This window comes from Pongo pygmaeus, chromosome 2 (genome assembly GCF_028885625.2).
Source record: "Pongo pygmaeus isolate AG05252 chromosome 2, NHGRI_mPonPyg2-v2.0_pri, whole genome shotgun sequence".
NCBI lineage: Eukaryota > Metazoa > Chordata > Mammalia > Primates > Hominidae > Pongo > Pongo pygmaeus.
Genome location: NC_085930.1, coordinates 111374873 through 111395159, shown reverse-complemented (window position 1 = coordinate 111395159; position 20287 = coordinate 111374873). Strand labels below are relative to the sequence as shown.

Below are 20287 nucleotides of genomic sequence, written 5' to 3'. Positions count from 1 at the left end.
CAATGTTAGCACTTACCATATTGTATCTTAATTTCCTACAATAGGGCTTGGGACATAGCTGCTCAATGAATATTTGTTGAATGAACTCTTCATCTGTATGAACATCTCATCTGCCATCTGACATGCAGGAAAGCAGGAACTGTGATTTATTCACCCAAATGCAAGAATTGTGCTGGACACATGCTAAGTGACCAATAAATGTTCACCAAATTCGGCTGTTAGTTTCATCAGTTTAGTTGACTGGACTTACAAGATGGATAGCTATGAATGAAAAGCCATTTGCTGACCCTTGGTTGGATTGTGGACTCCCAATTAGCCACAGGAATTGTTCTTAGCACCGTTTCATTTAGCTGGGATTAGAAAAGCCACCAGAAATGGGAGATCACCTCGTGAATGGATGACAGGAATGAGAGGTCAGCTCCTAGCTGATTGAGCTCTCTGCAGAAGAAGCTTTCTCTTGCTTTTCAAACTAATATTGAAAAGCCAAAAGAGGAACCGTAGTTGCCAGGGAAACCAGCCACCAGTGTCCTCGGGCCTGTTGTCTAGTTCACTTTCTTTGGAGGAAGGTTTAGAAGGGGCCTCCATGGCTCTCCTTGGGAAGTGTTAGCAAACAGTGAGACTTGAAGTACTTGAAGGGCAGTCTGGGAGTCTTTGTGGTCCTGCTGATCCAGCTTCTCTCTGAAGCTGAGGTCCCCTCACAGAACAGGGCAAGTCTGTGTCCTCTGGAATGGTCTCAGCCCCCAGCAGAGGCATCTCCTACCTTACCAACCTGCCTGGTGCCTGCATGGTGGCCATGGGCCCTCCTTTGAACTAAGGCTTTGGGACACAGCTCTTCCAGGACAACCTTATCAGAAAAGGCTCATAGTTTTAAAATTTAAAATAAAATGGTTTGAATAAGTATTAAGTGCCTATAATTCAAAACTTAAAAGGTGCAAAGGGGTATATAGTGAAAATCAATTTTTTCCCTCACCCTTCTTCCTCCACCATGCAGAGGCAAGGAGTGCTTCAGCGTTTAGTAAATTCTTCCAGATAAAGTCAATGCACATACAAGCAAATCAACAAGTATCAAAGAAATACACACACACACACACACACACACGCATACACACACACAGTCTCCAAATGGAAGCGTATAATACAAAATCTTCTCTATTTTGCTTTTTTCACTTACAATATGTATTTGAGTTAGGTCAGTTTATACTGTTAGCATAATTCTACCTCAATATCTGTAAACTATTCCATTGTATGGGTGTACCTGAATTCATCTAGCCAGGGCCCTATTCATAGAAATTTAAGTAGCTTCCAATATTTTCCAATTATAACCAATGCTTCTTGAATACACATCATTCTGCACATGCACAAGTTTACCTATGGGATGAGTTCCTGGAAGTGGAACTGCTGAGTTAAAGCATATGTACATTTAACATGTTGGTGAATATTGCCAAGTTGCTCTCTGTGGCAGTTGTTCCCAATTGTCAAAGAGAGCATCTTTATCTTTTTTTTCTCAGCCCTTTTATTATAGAATGTATTTTATATTTGTATTAGTCCATTTTCACACTGCTTATAAAGACATACCCGAGACTGGGAAATTTACAAAAGAAAGAGGTTTAATCGGATTTACAGTTCCAAGTGGCTGGGGAAGCCCCACAATCATGGCAGAAGGCAAGGAGGAGCAAGTCACATCTTACATGAATGGCAGCAGGCAAAGAGAGAGCTTGCGCAGGCAAACTCCTGTTTTTTAAAACAACCAAATATCGTGAGACTCATTCGCTGTTACAAGAACAGTGCAGGAAAGAGCCACCCCCATAATTCAATCACTTCCCACTGGGTTCCTCCCTGGACATGTGGGAATTATGGGAGTTACAATTCAAGATGAGATTTGAGTGGGGACACAGAGCCAAACCATATCAATATTTATATTATATTTGGGCATTATATTGATTTTTTAAAATATCATGGGTATAGCATCAAAGATAAACAAAACTGGACAGTAGTTAAAGTGATAAGGACAGGTTTTAATCAGTGATATTTTATTGCAATAGGGAAAAGAGTCAAGCGTGAACTGAATGCAATTTGAATTTGTAGAGAGGTGACTGGATGTTTTAAAGGGAGAAGAGGGAATAGGAAGGAGGTTAAGCAGGATTTCAGTAGAGTCAGGAAAGTGAAAAATTACAAAAAGTGGGACACAGATGATGGTGGGGGGTGCAATGGTCCATTTGAAACCCATCTGGGCTTGTAAACTGGTACTTTTCAAAGTCAGGCTCTTACAGTAAATTCTTTTAGCGACCTTGAGTTTTCTCAAGGAGGCACTTTAAGAGGGACGGAAGGTAGAGTTATCCTAAGAATGTGGCCTTGAGCTGTTAGGAACTATGTTAGTGCTTGCTCAAGTCTTTATAGGCCAAGGTTGGGGCCTAGTTGAGAAAGGTCTCAGAGGAACCTGGCTAGAGTTTGGTCAAGGAGACAGCCTTTGTTAGTAGGTATATTATAACCACTATAAATGTCATTTTAGGATGATAAAGGAAGAGTGTGAAATATCTGTTGTCAAAAGGGGTTGTGGAGTCAGATGGCGCTAGGAATCCAGATCTTAAAAATATGGACATCACACTCCACCTGTTTCCTGCCATGATAACTCAACATAGGGAAAGTAGAAGAGCAAAAGTTTGGATCAGGGATTGAAGGCAGGCGCTCCAGCAAAATGGGATGCAGTGTGGGGGTCTAGGGGAACGGGGCCAGAACATGGTCACCAAGACAGAGAAGTGGTGTACAAAGATCACTGAACACATCTCTTCTTCCCCCTCACTGTGCTAACTATTGACCATTAGGCCAGACCACACCAATCAACCTGTGCTTGGCTTCTCCTAGACAAACCTAAGATCCAAGGGTAGAAAGCAAGGTCCCAGATTTCAGCAGGGAGGTGGACAGTGCCAGTGTGGGAAGTTCCCTGGAGGTCCCTGGAGGTCCAGAGTTTTAGAAAAAGCAAGTCTGGGGCTACTTTGCATAAGGATAATGGTAAGCAGTGCCCAAAGGGCAGGTTGGTGGAGAAAGTCACCACAAAAAAAAAGAGAAAAAAATCTCATGCTGAAGAGAAATGGTGTTTGGATGGCAAGAATTTTACCATGAAAGTGAAAGTTCTATTTGGATTTTTAAAACATCCATTCCTTAAGGAATAGCATGAACCTCCAACATGTGCAATGAAATGAAATGCTAAAAGTTGGCAGCTTGGAAATGAGGGGTCTGTGAACATATTTTCCTAGCATCCAGAATGATGAGCAAAGGAAGGAGATTGTTTACCATCTTCCTCAACATCCCCAGAGATGGCTGGTGACAGACGGGCCTCCAGATGAATGAAGGGCTTCTGAGTGCTGGGTGCAGGGTCTAATGAGAACTTGAAGAGGAGTGAGAATGTGATTTTTATCTGCCAGATTGCATTTCTTATGTAAGTTGCTGGAGCTTGAAGTTGAGAGGAAAGAGACTCAGTCTTCAAACAAGAATCTTGGTTTATATTTTGGGTCTCTGTCTTGCTTTTCATACCTCCCCACAACCCCACAAGAAAACCAGACCCTTAGATGAAGACCTAGATGCAGGTGGTATATTTGGGAGAGCACCCCAGAGAGCTGAACTGAGGAGGTGGAAAGTGAGACAGGAAAGCGAGAAAAGTCAATAACTTGTGAGTTAACAAGCAGGTGACTGCTGGTGACAACTTGGGCTCAGTCCTGCCAGGGCTCCATTGAGAAGATGAATGCCCTAGAATTGTCCCACTGGAGCATTTATCCAGGCCCCTATCTCCTATTGTTTGAGGGTTACTCCAGCAGGCAGGGTTGGGAGGGGCCTGCTAGTGCTAAGACAGGCAGAGGAGAAAGGTGCTGCTACTCAGTGTGGGAAGACAGAAGCCTGTCTTGGAACAGTCTTTTGCAGCTGCAGGTGAACCAGTGTGGGCGGAGGGGCCCTGGGGTGCAGCATCAACAGTGTCTCCCACAGCCCCTAAGCACAAACCTCAGGAAAGACCCTATTACATTCTGAAACTGCAAAAACACACAAGTGTAACTCTTTTGTTCTTGGTTTTGGGGAAACATGTGCACCAAGACATACAAATATTTTGCCCTGGAGAAATGCTCAAGAAATGTGTTCTTTTTTCCATGCCAGACACTGTTCTCTTTCCTCTCTGACCCTGGGAATTTCATAGTGAAAATGATACTAGATTTGAGTCCTAGGTCTCCCGTCCACTCTCTGTGTAACTTAGAGCAAGTAACTGTGGTTTTGTGACCCTGCATTTGTACAACTGTCAAATGAGGTGGATAGGAATCACTCCCTAGAACATGGTGAGGTCTGAAGGGGCTAAACTATAGCCATGTGAGATGAGGCCTTAGGATCAAGAAAATTTGCATTTTCGGTCATTTTACACTTTCAGTTCTTAGAACAAAAAGGCTGGTCTCTGAATAAGACATTGAGGAATAAACAGCCCATGGGAGGGTGGTATAGAGGTGACAGGCATCTTGGGACTGTCTCGGTTATGTAAGTCCATCCCAAGTCTCCGGAGTGCTATCACTCACTCTCTTTTATGAGAACAGTGGCTTCTTGAGGTAAAAGCGGAGGGAAAACAACACTAAACCTCAAGTCCACTAAAACGATAAAGTTGCAGTAGGTTTATTCTGGGCTCCTTGTGGACGACCCCTTGTATAATGAGATGCTAATTTTAAAGATAAATTATGGATGCAGAGAGCAGGAGAGAAAGTGCAGCTATTTCTTGGCAGCCCTAATTGCTGCGAGACGTGCCAGGCTGCTAAAGGCATACGCATGTACTGTGCACACAGCCGAGAAAATCAGAAGCCAGGAGCAGGGTTTGTTATCAGCCAAAGCCCTGGAACTTACAAAGCAATCTGTTTTCCTTGAGAAGACACAGATGGCCCTACAGGGTTGGTTTAGAGAAGATGCTGCTGGTTTCACGGATGTGTTATGTTTCTTTTTCTTCTGCTCGTAACTATTTTCTTTCTTGCTTTAAAAAGGACCATACCATAGGCAGTGTGATTGGGAAGAGCTTGCCTTTACACAGCAGGCCTGCAAATATTAACATAGATGCTTTATCAGACGCTGGGTGCCCTGCCCACATCTATTCTCCGAGGTTGGCCTGACTTCCAGCTCCCTGCCCCTGTGACTCTTTGCTCCAGTGTTCTTTCTGGAGGCGGGAGCCAGGTTTCAAGTGTTGGAGGATTATTGCCCCCTGGGAGCAGCCCTCAAACAGTAACTAATGGGAACTTGTGGACAGTTAACTCAGCTCTCCCACCCTTCCAGAAGATCACAAGCCATATTCTATGCTGGCTCCCGAGTTCCCCAGTGGCCCTTGGTGGTAGCTCCAGTGGCCCTTGGTGGTAGCACGTGCAGAAATGTGCCCTTTATTGGAGGAAATTCTCTGCCCTGTCTCACTTCCTCATTTTCCTGGGATCACCTCCCAAATAAATCACTGGCCCTCAAAGCTTTTGCTCAGCATCTACTTCTGGGAAAATGCAAACTACAATGGTTGAACTTTCAGCTTCCATCAACTTGAGTCATGTTCCAGAGTTTAAAATATTCTTCACGTGTATTACCCCTGTCCACAGGCAATGAATCTCCTGCTGGCCACGTGGCTAAGAGACTTACACAGTCCTAGGATCCTTGATAAACGGGGCAGGTGTTTGGTTTTGGAGATTTTACTTCGGCCAGGGGCCAGGGACTGATGTGTGGATGTGAACACTAAGACTTATCTTTGCACGTTGAGAAGATTGCTTTTATGCAAGTTGATAAACCATTTGCTGAATGTTTCATGGCCCCTAATGTTCCCTCAGGGGTGGCCTTACCCCAACATCCAGATCCTCATCCTTTCTTTAGGGGCCCCTAAAATATGGTTTGGCTCCGTGTCCCCACCAAAATCTCATCTCAAATTGTAATCCCCACATGTCGAGGGAGGGACCTGTAATCCCCACCTGTTGAAGGACGGAGGTGATTGGATCATGGGGGCTGTGTCCTCCATTTTGTTCTTGTGATAGTGAGTGAATCCTCACATGATCTGGTTTTAAAAGTGGCAATTTTTTCCTGTATTCTCACTTCTGTCTCTTGCCACCATGTGAAGAAGACCCTTGCTTCTCTTTTGTCTTCTGCCATGATTGTAAGTTTCCCGAGGCCTCCCCAGCCATGTAGAACTGTAAGTCAATTAAACCTCCTTTGTTCATAAATTACCTAGTCTCAGGTGGTGTCTCTATAGCAGTGTCAGAATGGACTAATACAGTAAATTGGTGCCAGGAGTGGAGTACTGCTATAAAGATACTCAAAAATGTGGACACAGCTTCAGAACTGGGTAACAGGCAGAGGTTGGAACAGTATGGAGGGCTTAGAAGAAGACAGGAAGATGTGGGAAAGTTTGGAACTTCCTAGAGACTTGTTGAATGGTTTTGACCAAAATGCTGATAGTGATGTGAACAATGAAGTCCAGGCTGAGGTGGTCTCAAATGGAGATGAGGAACTTATTGGAAACTGGAGTAAAAGTCACTCATGCTATGCTTTAGCAAAGAGACTAGTGGCATTTTGCCACTGCCCTAGAGATCTGTGAAACTTTGAACTTGAGAGAGATGATTTAGGATATCTGGTGGAATAAATTTCTAAGGAGCAAAGCATTCAAGATGTGACCTGGATTATTCTGAAAGCATTCAGATTTATGTGTTCACAAAGAGATGTTTTGAAATGGTAACTTATGTTTAAAACAGAAGCAGAGCATAAAAGTTTGGAAAGTTTGCAGCCTGATGATGCAATAGAAAAGAAAAACCCATTTTTCTCGGCAGAAATTCAATCTGGTTGCAGAAATTTGCATATGTAATGAGGAGGCAAATGTTAACAGCCAAGACAATGGGGAAAATGTCTCCAGGCCATGTCAGAGATCTTGGTGGCAGCCCCTCCTATCACAGGCCTGGAAGCTTAGGAGGGAAAAATGGTCTCGTGGGCTAGACTTAGGGCCCTGCTGCTCTGTGCAGCCTCAGGACATAGCACCCTGCATCCCAGCTGCTGCTGTTCCAGCTCAAGCTGGTGTTAAAGGGGGCTAAGGTACAGCTCAGGCCATGAATTCCGAGGGTGCAAGCCCCAAGCCTTGGCAGCTTCCATGTGGTGTTGGGCCTGGGGATGCGCAGAAGTCAAGAATTGAGGTTTGGGAACCTTTGCCTAGATCTCAGAGGATGTATGGAAATGCCTGGATGTCCAGGCAGAAGTTTGCTGCAGGAGTGGAGCCCTCATGGAGAACCTGTGCTAGGGTAGTGTGGAAGAGAATGTGAGGTTGGAGCCCCCACACTGAGTCCCCATTGGGGTACTGCTTAGTGGAGCTGTGGGAAAAGGGCCACTGTCCTCCAGCTCCCAGAATGGTAGTTCCACTGACAGCTTGCACTGTGTACCTGGAGAAGCTGCAGACACTCAACACCAGCCCATGAAAGCAGCTGGGGCAGGGGTTGTACCCTGCAAAGCCACAGGAGTGGAGCTGCCCAAGACCATGGGAGTCCACCCCTTTCATCAGTGTGCCCCAGATGTGAGACAGGGAGTCAAAAGAGATTATTTTAGAGCTTTAAGATTTAATGACTGCCCTGCTGGAATTTGGACTTGCATGGGGCCTGTAGCCCCTTTGTTTTGGCCAATTTCTCCCATTTGGAATGGGAGCATTTATCCAATTCCTGTACCCCCATTGTATCTAGGAAGTAACTAACTTGCTTTTGATTTTACAGACCCCTAGGTAGAAGGGACTTGCCTTGTCTCAGATGAGACTTTGGACTTGAACTTTTGGGTTACTGCTGGAATGAATTAAGATTTTGAGGGACTGTTGGGAAGGCATGATTGGTTTTGAAATGTGAAAAGACATGAGATTTGGGAAGAGGAAGGAGTGGAATGATATGGTTTGGCTCTGTGTCCCCACCCAAATTTCATCTCGAATTGTAATCCCCACCTGTCAAGGGAGGGAGGTGATTGGATCATGGGGGCAGTTTCCCCCATGCTGTTCTCATGATAGCGGGTGAATCCTCACAAGATCTGATGGTTTTAAAAGTGGCAGCTTTTTTTTCCTGCATTCTCACTTCTTTCTCCTGCCTCCATGTGAAGAATGTTCTTGCTTCTCACCTTCTGCCATGATTGTAAGTTTCCTGAGGCCTCCCCAGCCATGTGGAACTGTGAGTCAAATAAACCTCCTTTGTTTATAAATTACCCAGTCTCTGGTAGTATCTTTATAGCAGCATGAGAATGGATTAATACAGAGTCACTTGCTTTGGATTGTAAACTAAAAATAAAATCCTAAGTCCCCCACCTGACTGAATGGACCCCCTGTTGGCCAAGAGGGCCCCAGAGAAACCCTAAAAACTGAGTTCCTAGTCATGATGGGATGGGAAGTCAGACACGCCTCATTATGTCTCCTCCCTATTGTGGTTAGATGCAACTTAACAACATTAATGTTAAAATAACCATAAGGCTGACAGAACAGACTCTTTATAGCAGTAGGACACAAAGTTATAAACAGGATCTGAGGCCATTCCAGGTAAGGGTTAAGTCACTCCCTGCCCTTACACTTAAAGAATAAACTATGTTTTAACTGCCACAAGGTTTTTCCTTTTCCCTAGCAGCTAAAGAAGCACTGACCTTGACATAAGCAATGGTGAAACAATTTACAGCTCATTCACTGCCAGATGCTGACTAACTGACCCCCTGTTCCACCAGCCTTGATGGGACAAGAGGCTGATTTCAGTAACTTTCTCCTGATAAGAAGACCACTGACCATGGACTGGTTCTGGCTGGACACAGTGGCTGCACACTTGAGTAACTTTGTGTCCTGAAAAAAACCTTTTGATATATAAGGCCTAATTGTAATATATTTAAATGTTAATTTTCCACCCCAATGCTTGCATCTGGATCCCCTCAATGAATATTCATAGCTTCTTCTTTAAACTGATAAATATGTATGTTGAGCCAACCTATTCAGCATGAAGCTCCTGCCCAACCCGTCCTTCTTCCAAGCGCCTGCTTCTGGACTTTTACCAGAGGCTATGCTTCCTAGCTTGTCAAAATGACCATCTTTCAGGGCATAATCCTTTATAAGAAATAAAGCTCTCCTTTCCCAATTTATGAAGACCATGGGATTTTTTAGTTAACAGGACAAATCATTCTCAATGTGGATCCACTGATCCTTTATTTCAGAATCATTGAGATTGCTTGTTAAACAGGCAGAGCCTACTGCATCAGAATCTCTGGAGGTAGGGCCAGGATCTGCTTTTTAACTGGCTACTGGAACACCTTAGGCTGGGCTCCCTAGAAGCCTACCTGGGGACAGGCACAGGATGCCAAGGAGGGGTGTGGTCTCTGATAAAGTCGCATCTGGCCAAAGTCCCAGTCTGATGCTGCAGGGGAGTCTGCAGGAGCTTGAGGCGATGGGGCTGGACTCTCCTACTCCTGAACTTGTCAGTCATCGGCTAAGGGCTTGACTTGAGGTACTTCTGGTTCTCTGTAGGTTCAGGCAGAGAGATTCTCATAGCCTGAGCACAGCCCTACACACTGAGTCACAAGTGGAAGCCATGGGAAATTAGTTAAGAGGGAAGGACAGAAGCAGCAAAGGGATCCCAGGGCCTCTAAGCAGAACACAGTGCCCACTACAGCAGGTGATCAGACGTCAGGATACCGGACCCTCATCTCCCTTCCCCCTCATGGAGTGGGGATGGGGGAGGGGTGGGCTTTAGTTTAGCAATTCCAGATGGGCTGGCTCCTAGCCCGCTCTTTTTGAGATCTCCCCACCACTGAGATGTGCAAATATGCCTTATCATTTTTTGTAGTTGTGTGGTGGGTAATGTTTAGTGTACACACACCCCCCCTACACACACACACGCCCACACACAAACACATATACATGCCCAGCATTAGAGAAAGCATAATTGAGTGAAACCTTCAAAGCTTCTCTCTGCTAGAAGGGAATGGAAACCCCAGGGCATATTGCCAATTTCTTCCTCTCCCTACAGATGCTGTAAAGGACGTCCCAACCCCCTACAGGTTTCCAAATGGAGAGGCTGCTTGTAATTATTTGAGTGCTGAGAGAGAGATACTTCACAGGCTTTTATTTCTAAGCAGTTGTCTTGATGTCAAGCAGCAGGACTGTTCTGGGAAAACTAGGCTTATGATTATTACTTTTTTTGGGGAAGAGAGATTTTGCCCATGTAAAATAAATGAATTGCTTGGAAGCATAAGGGGATGGGAGGGGGGAGAATAATGAGATTACTTAAGGGGTACAATGTATGTTATTTGGGTGATGGATACCCTAAAAGCCCTGACTTTACCACTACACAATCTATGCATGTAACAAAATTACACTTGTACGCCATAAATTTATACAAAAAAAAAAAAGAAAAAGAAACGAATTGCCAGCCAGGTGTGGTGGTTCACGCTTGCAATCCCAGGACTTTGGGAGGCCGAGGCAGGCAGATCACCTGAGGTCAGAGTTCTAAACCAGCCTGGCCAACATGGCAAAACCCTGTATCTACTAAATATACAAAAAGTAGCTGGGCATGGTGGTGAACACCTGTAATCCCAGCTACTCGGGAGGCTGAGGCAGGAGAATCGCAGGAGAACTTGGGAGGCAGAAGTTGCAGTGGGTTGAGATCTTGCCACTGCACTCCAGCCTGGGCGACAGAGCGAGAGTCCTTCTCAAAAAAAAAAAAAAAAAAGGAAAAAAAAGAAAAGAAATGAATTGCTGAATTGTTATGGAAAAACAAAAAAGAGTGGATACATTTAGGAAAGGGAAGGAGGGACGCCAGGTGCCACAGGCTTTGTAACACATTCTCCCCTCACTCACATTTTCATCTGTGTCTAAGGACAGCTACCTCTCAAAAACACTCCTTCGAAGGACTTGTCAATGAGGTCAACGAAGTCTGTGCGGCTAGCACCTGATCACCTCTGTAAATGAAAACATGCTTTTCCTTTCAGGGAAAATATACAAATAGACGCTTTTCTGGGGCAGCTTCCAAAATGCCTGATGATTTTTTTGTTCAATTTTGAAGGCTTTGACAATGGAAATTCTGACTGCTGGACTATTTGAGTATCTGTCAAGGCTTGGAGGCTCTCAGCTTTCTGGATCAAATCAGAGGTGAGCTTACCTTTCCTCTCAATTCGTATAGTTCAGGTCCTCATTGTCTCTTACCTAGGCTCTTATTGTAGTCTCCTAAATCCATCCTTCTTTCTCCTTTCCTCCCTCCCTCCCTCCCTCCCTTTCTTCTTTTATTTAAATATCTATTGCTGCATTACTAATCACCCCAACGTGAACCTGTTCAGGAACGTTTTCTGGTAGTGACCTCTGCATTCTCCTGACTACACAGTTTCCCTGCCTGCATCTGTCCTTTCTCTGGGCCTGAGATTTGGGGCCAAGCCCGAGTAAGTGCATCTAAGGAAGAATATTTCTGGGACCAGGTGCCTCACCCTCTCCCTACTCACTGTTAGCTAAATTTTCAGCCCTGGAGCCTTTCCCTGGAGCCTTAATTTTTAGCCCTGGAGCCGCTCCCTAATTTTCAGCCTTGGAGCTTCTCCTTCTTGTTACTCACTGTTAGCTAAATTTTCCAATTTGCCTTTTGCACTTGGCCAAATATGGCCAAGAACACCTGAGAACATATTCTCATATCCCTTCTTCAGGCAAAAATTAGTTTAAGGGATTGAGTGAGTTCTGGAAAGCTAGGAACTCATGGACTGTTTATGATGCTGAGGATGAGAAATCAGGTAAGGACCAAGCCTGCTGCACTTGAAAAATGGGGTACCAGCTGAGCTTCCCCCAACTTGTCTAGGATAGGACACTTGCAGCCAGTTGTTAGTTCACTCTGCACTTCGAGGTATGAGCTTAGCATTTATTTCTCACCTTCTCAGACAGTCCTTTGGGTGGAAAAGTTTTAGTTTTAGTTTTTGCTTTTTGAGGCAGAGTCTTGTTTGTCACCCAGGCTGGAGTGCAGTGGTGCTTTCATGACTAACTGAAGCTTTAACCTCCCAGGCTCAAGCGATCCTCCTGCTGCAGCCTCCTGAGTAGCTGGCACCACAGGTGTGTGTCACCGTGCTTGGCTAATTTTTGTGTTTTTTTTAGAGAGACACGGTTTTATCATGTTGCTTGGGCTGGTCTCAAATTCCTGGGTTCAAGCTGGAAAAGTATTTTTTTTGAAATGGCAGGTTACACTTGAAAGGGATTTGGATGAGGAAGCATGTGCATTGGGGGAGAACATTCTTTTAGTCATAAGTGCATGGGCTTTCGTGTCAGATTAGCTAAAGTTTAAACACATGCTTTGTCCCTATTGGCTGTGTGGCCTTGCCTGTGTTATTCTGTCTTTCTGATCCTGTTTTTCATCTGCAAAATGAGCATTATGATGACACCTACTTTTCTCGGTAGCTGTCAGGGGTAGATCATGCATATGAAGTTCCAACATGTAACCATACATCATATATACCAACTATTACCATAATCATTGAAAATTAAAGCTTGCATTTTGCTTGTTGGGATATCCTGAGTCTTTTGAACAAATTTTCTGGAAACTTGAAAAGTCAAAAACCACTTTTATGGTTGGCTCAAGGAAATAAACTTTCACCTTGCCTAGACAGTTCCCAATTTTAGAAAAGTTAAATGCAGTTAAAGCCAGTTTTAAGAGGACTGGATCATTCATGTATGTTTCCAGGGTTGAAGATTGGAGAGAAGGTGTGGTATTGTGGTCATCTGCAGTGTCTCGCCCATAGGAACCAGTCTAGAGCTGGGAAATGCCTTGGTCTTGCTTCCAAAAGAGACTACAAGTCCAAGAGAAGCATCTTTGCCCCTCATCTTAGGGCAGGGACATTTACAGCAACCACTCAGTTTGAGAAAGCAACCCTTAGCTAAAGTCAGTCCTTACAGCAAAGGACATACATTCAGGATGATTTACACTTTCCCAGCTGGGTGTGTGTGGTGAGTGCAAGGAATGCCCTTCAGAATGGCCACACTGCAATTATTTTCATTTTATGAGAAGTGTGCTTAAATTGTAGTCCAGTTTACAAAACTAGGCCAACTAGCAGGTCCATGGTGATGCAATTTTGAAGGGTACTTGAAGTTGTCAAAATGGGAACAGAAATTAGAAGGCCTTTTTGTGAGTACATTATTTCCTTTGGATATGGCTTTATGTCATATAAATACATGTAACATAAAGTACATATATATAAAAACTATGTTTACCATGTTTTGTCAATTCTAAGTCATAGATTTTTTTTTCACATTGTAAGATTACTGAAATCAGTATATGTCTCACAATCTATGGCATCTTACGATCACTGGAACTAGATGGTCTGTCATTGTCATGGCCTGGAGATACACAAACTTGGCCTTGCTTGTTTGTACTGATATCACTTCACCTGAGTGTTATCTTGGTCATTCATACTGACATCAGTTCGTCAGCATGGTTTATTGGTATTATGTGTGTTAACTCTTTTTTTTTTTTTGAGACAGAGTCTCTCTCTGTCACACAGGCTGAAGTGCAGTGGCAAAATCTGGGCTCACTGCAACCTCTGCCTCCAGGTTCAAGTGATTTGCCTGCCTCAGCCTCTGAGTAGCTGGGACCACAGTTGTGCGCCTGGCTAATTTTTTGTATTTTTAGTAGAGACGAGGTTTCATCATGTTTCCCAGGCTGGTCTTGGTGATCCGCCCACCTCAGCCTCCCAAAGTTCTGGGATTACAGGTGTGAGCCATTGCACTGGCCAATGTGTCTTAACTTTAAATGCTATTTGAAATGCCTTCAGAAAGGTTACACTACAATCTGGCATTGAAATGCAAGGTTGCTGTGGCCTAGAAAGGCACAGAAATTGCAGTAAAACCTAGAGATATTGTTAGTGAAGTAAACGTTCATTATTGGAGAAATGACTGCAATTCCATATTTTATCAGAAAGCAATAACCAAATGCTTTATATACTTCATAAAAAGCAGATACCCACTGTGTTAGTCCATTTGTGTTGCTATAAAGAAATACCTGAGACTGAGTGATATGGTTTGGCTGTGTCCCCATCCAAATCTCATCTTGAATTGTAGCTCCCATAATTCCCATGTGTTGTAGGAGAGACCTGGTGGGGGATCATTGAATCATGGGGGTGTTTTCCCCCATACTGTTCTCATATAAGTGAATACGTCTCATGATATCTGATGTTTTTGTAAGGGGTTTCCTCTTTCACTTGACTCTCATTTTTCTCTCTTGCCTGCTGCCATGTAAGACATGCCTTTTGCCTTCCACCATGATTGTGAGGCCTCTGTAGCCACGTGGAACTGTGAGCCCATTAAACCTCTTTTTCTTTCCAAGTTGCCCAGTCTTGGATACGTCTTTATCAGCAATGTGAAAACAGACTAATACACTGGGTAATTTATAAAGAAAGGAGATTTATTTGGCTTACGGTTTTGCAGGCTGCACATGAAGCATAGTTGTCATCTGCTTCTGCTGAGGGCCTTAGGAAGGTTCCAGTCATATTGGAAAGCAAAGGAGAGCCAGTGTGTCACATAGCAAGACAGGGAGCAAGACAGAGAGGAAGGAGGTGCCAGGCTCTTTCCAACAATCCAATTTCATTTTAACTCATAGAGGGAGAACTCACTTATTACTGGGAGAACTGCACCAAACCATTCATGAAAGATTGGCCCCCATGACCCAAATATTTCCTGCTAGGCCCACCGCCAACACCGGAGGTCACATTTCAACATGAGATTTGGAGGGAACAAAACATCCAAACCACATCACCCACAAGTAGATGAAGCTGTGCTGCGTTTTGTATTGAGATACTTGCAAAAGAATTGTTCAGTACACATCAAGCCATGTACCTATAGGCAGAATAAATGCCAAATTCCTTGCATTAGATAAAAGAAACTTCAAGGCAACAAGAGGTAGGTGTGACTGATTTATGCATTATGCAGGATGATTATCAAGGAATTATGTTTAACAGCAGCATTTTTTCTTGTAGTGTTTTAATTTATTTGTTTGCTTATTTATTTATTTATTTATTTATTGAGATGGAGTTTCACTCTGTCACCCAGGCTGGAGTGCAGTGGTGCGATCTTGTCTCACTGCAACCTCAGCCTCCCAGGTTCAAGTGATTCTCCCACCTCAGCCTCCCGAATAGGTGGGACTACAGGCAGATGCGACCTTGCCCGGCTAATTTTTAGTACAGATAGGGTTTCACCATGTTGGCCAGGCTGGTCTCAAACTCCTGACCTCAACTGATCTGCCCACCTCAGCCTCCCAAATTGCTGGGATTACAGGCATGAACCACGGTGCCCAGCCCCTTTAGTGTTTTTAAAATAATGGTATATCTTATAATCAATTGAGTCTTAGAGTCCATGAAATATAGTACATTGAAAATGACACATAACTATTCATTAGCAGCAAATGCTGTCATCACCTAGAAAATACATTTAGCAATTGTACACATAACAGGCTCCCCTGCCCCCACAAAACTCTCATACTTCCTTTGTTCTTTGGTCCCTCCTGTAAACAATTCTACAACTAGACAAAACCTATGAGGCAAATGTTTTCAGCACAATACAGCAGACAATGCAAGTCTCTGATTCTTGAAAGAAGAGAAATCCACATTTGCCCTGGTCCTGGAGGCCCTTTCCAGACTGGAGCAGGAAAGTTGAGCCCCAGTGGAACACAGGGGTCTTGCTGGGTGGAGAAGGCAGAGAATGACATTTAGGGTGTTTGGATTTAGTAGAGAAGGGTGCTAAAAGGAGAGAGTGCACAAGGGAGAGCATTCTGGGCTGTCCATGTGCAGAGCAAGGCTGTGCTGGAATGCAGAGAACTAAGTCAAGATCACAGAAGTAGTGAAGTCCTGGGAAATGTTTGAGTTCCCACAGTCAGTGTTCAGAGACCTTGCCGAGCACCTCAGGCATTTAGTTGAGATGTCAGAAAAGCCATAATTTAGGAGTAAGGACCACATTCTGGATGGAAGGCCACATTTCTAGGACTATGGACAAAACTCAAAATAGATTGGCCCTAACAAAACCTACCAAATTCTGACTGCATCAGGAGAATCTACCAGTCATTTAACCACCAGTCAGAAAAAACTTAGCATTTTTTTGTTGTTGTTTTTTAAGGGAAGACAACATAGTTCAGACTTTGTACAAGGTATCATTTACAATGTCCATCATATAATAAAAAATTATCAGACATGTGAAGCAGGAAAACAGGAACCATAATCAATAGAAAAAGCACTAAATAGATACTCTGAAATAACCTAGGTGTTGAAATTAGCAATGGATTTTGAAGTTATTATTACAAGTATGTTCGAGGATTTAAAAAAAAAGGATTGACCAAATGAGAGAATAGAAGGGTAAGAAGATAAAAATTTTAAGTTATTAAAAATATGCCTAAAATGTTAAGAAAAGATGGACAGAACGAGTGAATAGATCAGTAGACCAGAAATTGAAAGAATAAAACTAAAAAAATGGCCAGGCACAATGGCTCATGCCTATAATCCCAGAACTTTGGGAGGTCTACCGCTTTGGGAGGCTAAAGCAAGAGGACCATTTGAGGCCAGGAGTTTGAGACCAGCCCGGGCAACATAATGAGACATTGTCTCTATTTAAAAAAAAAAAAAAAAGGCTGGGTGTGGTGGTTCACATTTGTAATTCTGGCACTTCAGGAGGCTGAGGTGGGCAGACTACTTGAGCTCAGGAGTTTCTGAGCATTCGGAGCAACATAGGGAGACCCCGTATGTACAAAAAAATGTAAAAATTAGCTGGACATGGTGGCACACACCTGTAGTCCCAGCTATTTGGGAGGCTGAGGTGGGGGGATTGCCTGAGCCCTGGAGTTCAAGGCTGCAGTAAGATAAGATTGAGCCACTGCATTGGAGCCTGGATGACATAGTGAGATCCTGTCTCAAAAAAACAAAACAAAACAAAAAACAAAAACAACAAAAAACAAAAAACAACCAAATGAACAAACAAAAAAGTCCCCAAGAAACACAACAACAACAACAACAACAACACCGAAAAAAATAGCTCTGGGTTACTCAGGTTACTAGGGTAGTGCCCTGTGGTGGTTAAGAGCACAGACTCTGGATCCAGACTGCCTGGGATCAAATGCTGATCCTTCTCCTTAGCTGTGAAAATTACTTATCCTTTCAGAGCCTTCATTTTGTCATCAGTAAAATGAGGACAAGAACAACAGTGTCTTCGTTTTGGAGCTATTGTGAGAATTAAATGAGATAAATGTAAAGTGCCTCTCTGAGTGCCTGACACAGACTAAGTATTATTTTTTAAATTATTTCAACCTTTCTAGGGTTCATCTCAGGATTCCAGTGCAACACCCTCTCTTTTTTGTGGCCTTCAGAAGGACTCCCATGTCTGACATGTGGGCTTAGACCATACTTTGACAAACAGTTGACTTAGATAACTAAGGTAACTTAGGTAGCAATGGCCACATGCCTATGGGACATTTACCAGGGTTTTGGAATTTGTTCAACCTCTCATTTTCCTCCAAGCAGGAAAAATGTGAGACAGTGATTAGGCATGTGTGTGGTGGGGGTGGGGGAAATAAATAAGAGAGAGAAAAGAAGAAAAACTCCACAATCAAAAAATGGCTTTATTCCTTCAATTGCTTTTAAATTAAAAACATTTAATATCAGCTTCAATTTTGAGGGGGACTTATTTAAAATGTAGGTCCAAATGCTTCTCTTTTTCCCAGCTGTCAGGAAAATGTGTGTGTGTGTGTGTGTGTGTGCGCGTGTGTGTTTCTGGGTGAATGTTTCAATTTTTACTGACTTCCTTATAACCTTGGGTGGCCAGGATGCTCCTTGAAATTAAAGTTGGTCACATTGTTTATGCTGTTCTTGATTTGAAGATGCTATCTGAGACTCTATTCTGGCTTTGGGGGTTAATAAAATAATTTTAGCCTGCTTTATCACATCTTAATAAAGTTACTGACTGTTGAGCCAGGCAGAAATATTAATGTAATGAAAAAACAACCGTGCTACAGTATTTCTCAGTTAAAGCAGGGATTTTCCAATGCGAATAAATGAAATAAACCATGCAGGTAGGTGTGGAGGTGCCATTTTCTTAAAACTTTGTCTTAACGTTCATCTAGTCAGTGCTGCCTTTCTAATCACTTCCAAAGGGTGATAGGTAAAATGTAAAACATGTAAATTAGGAAGATATAGCTACTATTACAACCAAAATCTATAGATACATGGACTGGAAACATAACAGATACATATGGTGGTGAGCTGGGGCTACAGGTACAGGCATCAGGCCCCCAGGTGCAGAGATAGGCAACAGCAACACTTCCCATTACTCAAGGAAGTGCAAGCTAAAATTGCTCCATACGAGGCAAGGCTCCAGATCCACGGTCACCCATGCAAGCCACAAGCTGGTCTGGGGTTTCCTTGCCTGAGAAACAAGGTGGGGAAGGAAAATCATCCCCCATCAATTCCAGGAATTATGTCTTACTTAATCTACCTTCCCAGGGTGGGCAGAGGAAGCAGACAGAACTTTTCAGCCAGGACCTGGACTAAGCCGGGGTAAATGGATATGCAGAATCTCTAATATCATCACAAGGTGGCTGGATGTCCTGGGAGGATGAGCAAAGGCAGCAGCAAACCAGTTAGTAGGAAGTAATGTACTTGAGGGGTAGGGTGAGAGAGGGAGAAAAGAGAGAGAAGAGGGACATCACTTCAAGATAGGCTAAAAAATAAATTTGAAAACACCCGAGGAAAATCAAATTCTAAGAAGAACAGCAATAAAATCAACAATCAAGAGATGAATTCATACCAGATAAAATCAAAATACAGTTGACCCTTGAACATCATGGGGTCAGGTACACTGACCACCCGCCTCCCCGCTCCCGCCATGCAGTCAAAAATCCACATATAACTTCTGGCTCTCCAAAAACCTACCTGCTAATAGCCAATGTTGACTGGAAGCCTTATCAATAACATCGACAGTTGGTAAACACATGTTTTGTATATCATATGTATTATATACTATATTCTTACAATAAAATAAGCTGGAGAAAGAAAAATGCTATTAAAAAATTATAAAGAAGAGAAAATATATTTACTATTCATTAAGTGGAATTGGATCATCATAAATGTCTTCATCCTTGTCATCTTCACTTTGAATAGGCTGAGAAGGAGAAGTAAGAAGAGGGGTTGGTCTTGCTGCATCAGGAGTGGTGGAGGCAGAAGAAAATAAGTGGACCTGAGCAGTTCAAACCTGTGTTGTTCGAGAGTCAACAGCTACAGAGCAATCTGAAAACTACATACGCTAAGAATTCTCAAGGGATGAATAAATAGCTGTAGAATGAGAAATTACTGAACAAAAACAAACAGACGTGAGACCAGGTAAATATGCTAAGAACCAAATAGAAATCTTAGAAATTGAAAAATAAGGTCACTGAAATAAAAGTCCGATAGACAAGACAAACTCTAATTTTATACTAAGCAATTGGAAAATTAGTCCTAAACGGTGAATCCAGAATGTAGCACAGAAAGAGGGAAGGATAAAACACACACACAAAAACAGTGTAGTTTGACAGTCTTTAGCAAACATCTAAAAGGAGTTCCAGGCCAGGCACAGAGGCTCCTGCTTGTAATTCTGGCACTTTGGAAGGCAAAAGTGGGATGATTTCTTGATGCCAGGAGTTCGAGACCAGCCTGGGAAACATAGCAAGACTCCGTCTCCACAAAAAGGAGGAAAAAATAGCTAGGCATGATGGTGCACCTACGTACTTACTCAGGAAGCTGAGGCAAGGGGATTCCTTGAGCCCAGGAGTTCGAGGCTGCAGTGTGTGCTATCACACCACTGAACTCCATCCTGAGTGACAGAGCGAGACTCTGTCTCTGAAAAATAAATAAATAAGTAAAAGGAGTCCAAGAAGTGAGTTAGAAAAATGCAGAAAATTAATATTCTAAGAAAATGCTTAGAACTTTCTAGAATTAAAGAAAGACATAAGTCCTTGAATTCATAGTATGTACTAAAAATCATGTAGGATAAAAATAAATCCATATGTAGACACATTTGATGAAAACTGCAGAACATTAAGGATGAAGGAATTAGAAAAAATTTCAAAGAAAGAAAATAAAAATCATGCAAAATAACTATAATGAGCTTGACAATCAGTTTCTTAACAGTAAAAATATTAATAAATTTCAGGAAACAACAGATTAATGTCCTTAAGGTACTGAGGAAAAATAAATGCCAATTTAGAATTGTGCACCTAGCTAGGCCCCTGATCCTGATGAGGATCTCTGGGAAAATATCAAGCCACTCATCCCTTCC

At 43.0% G+C, this 20287-nt stretch overlaps 1 pseudogene; it reads left to right on the top strand.

The window, feature by feature from the left end:
• LOC129032895 (sal-like protein 4) overlaps nucleotides 1-20287 on the top strand; it is a 48457-nt pseudogene that overhangs the window by 4982 nt on the left and 23188 nt on the right.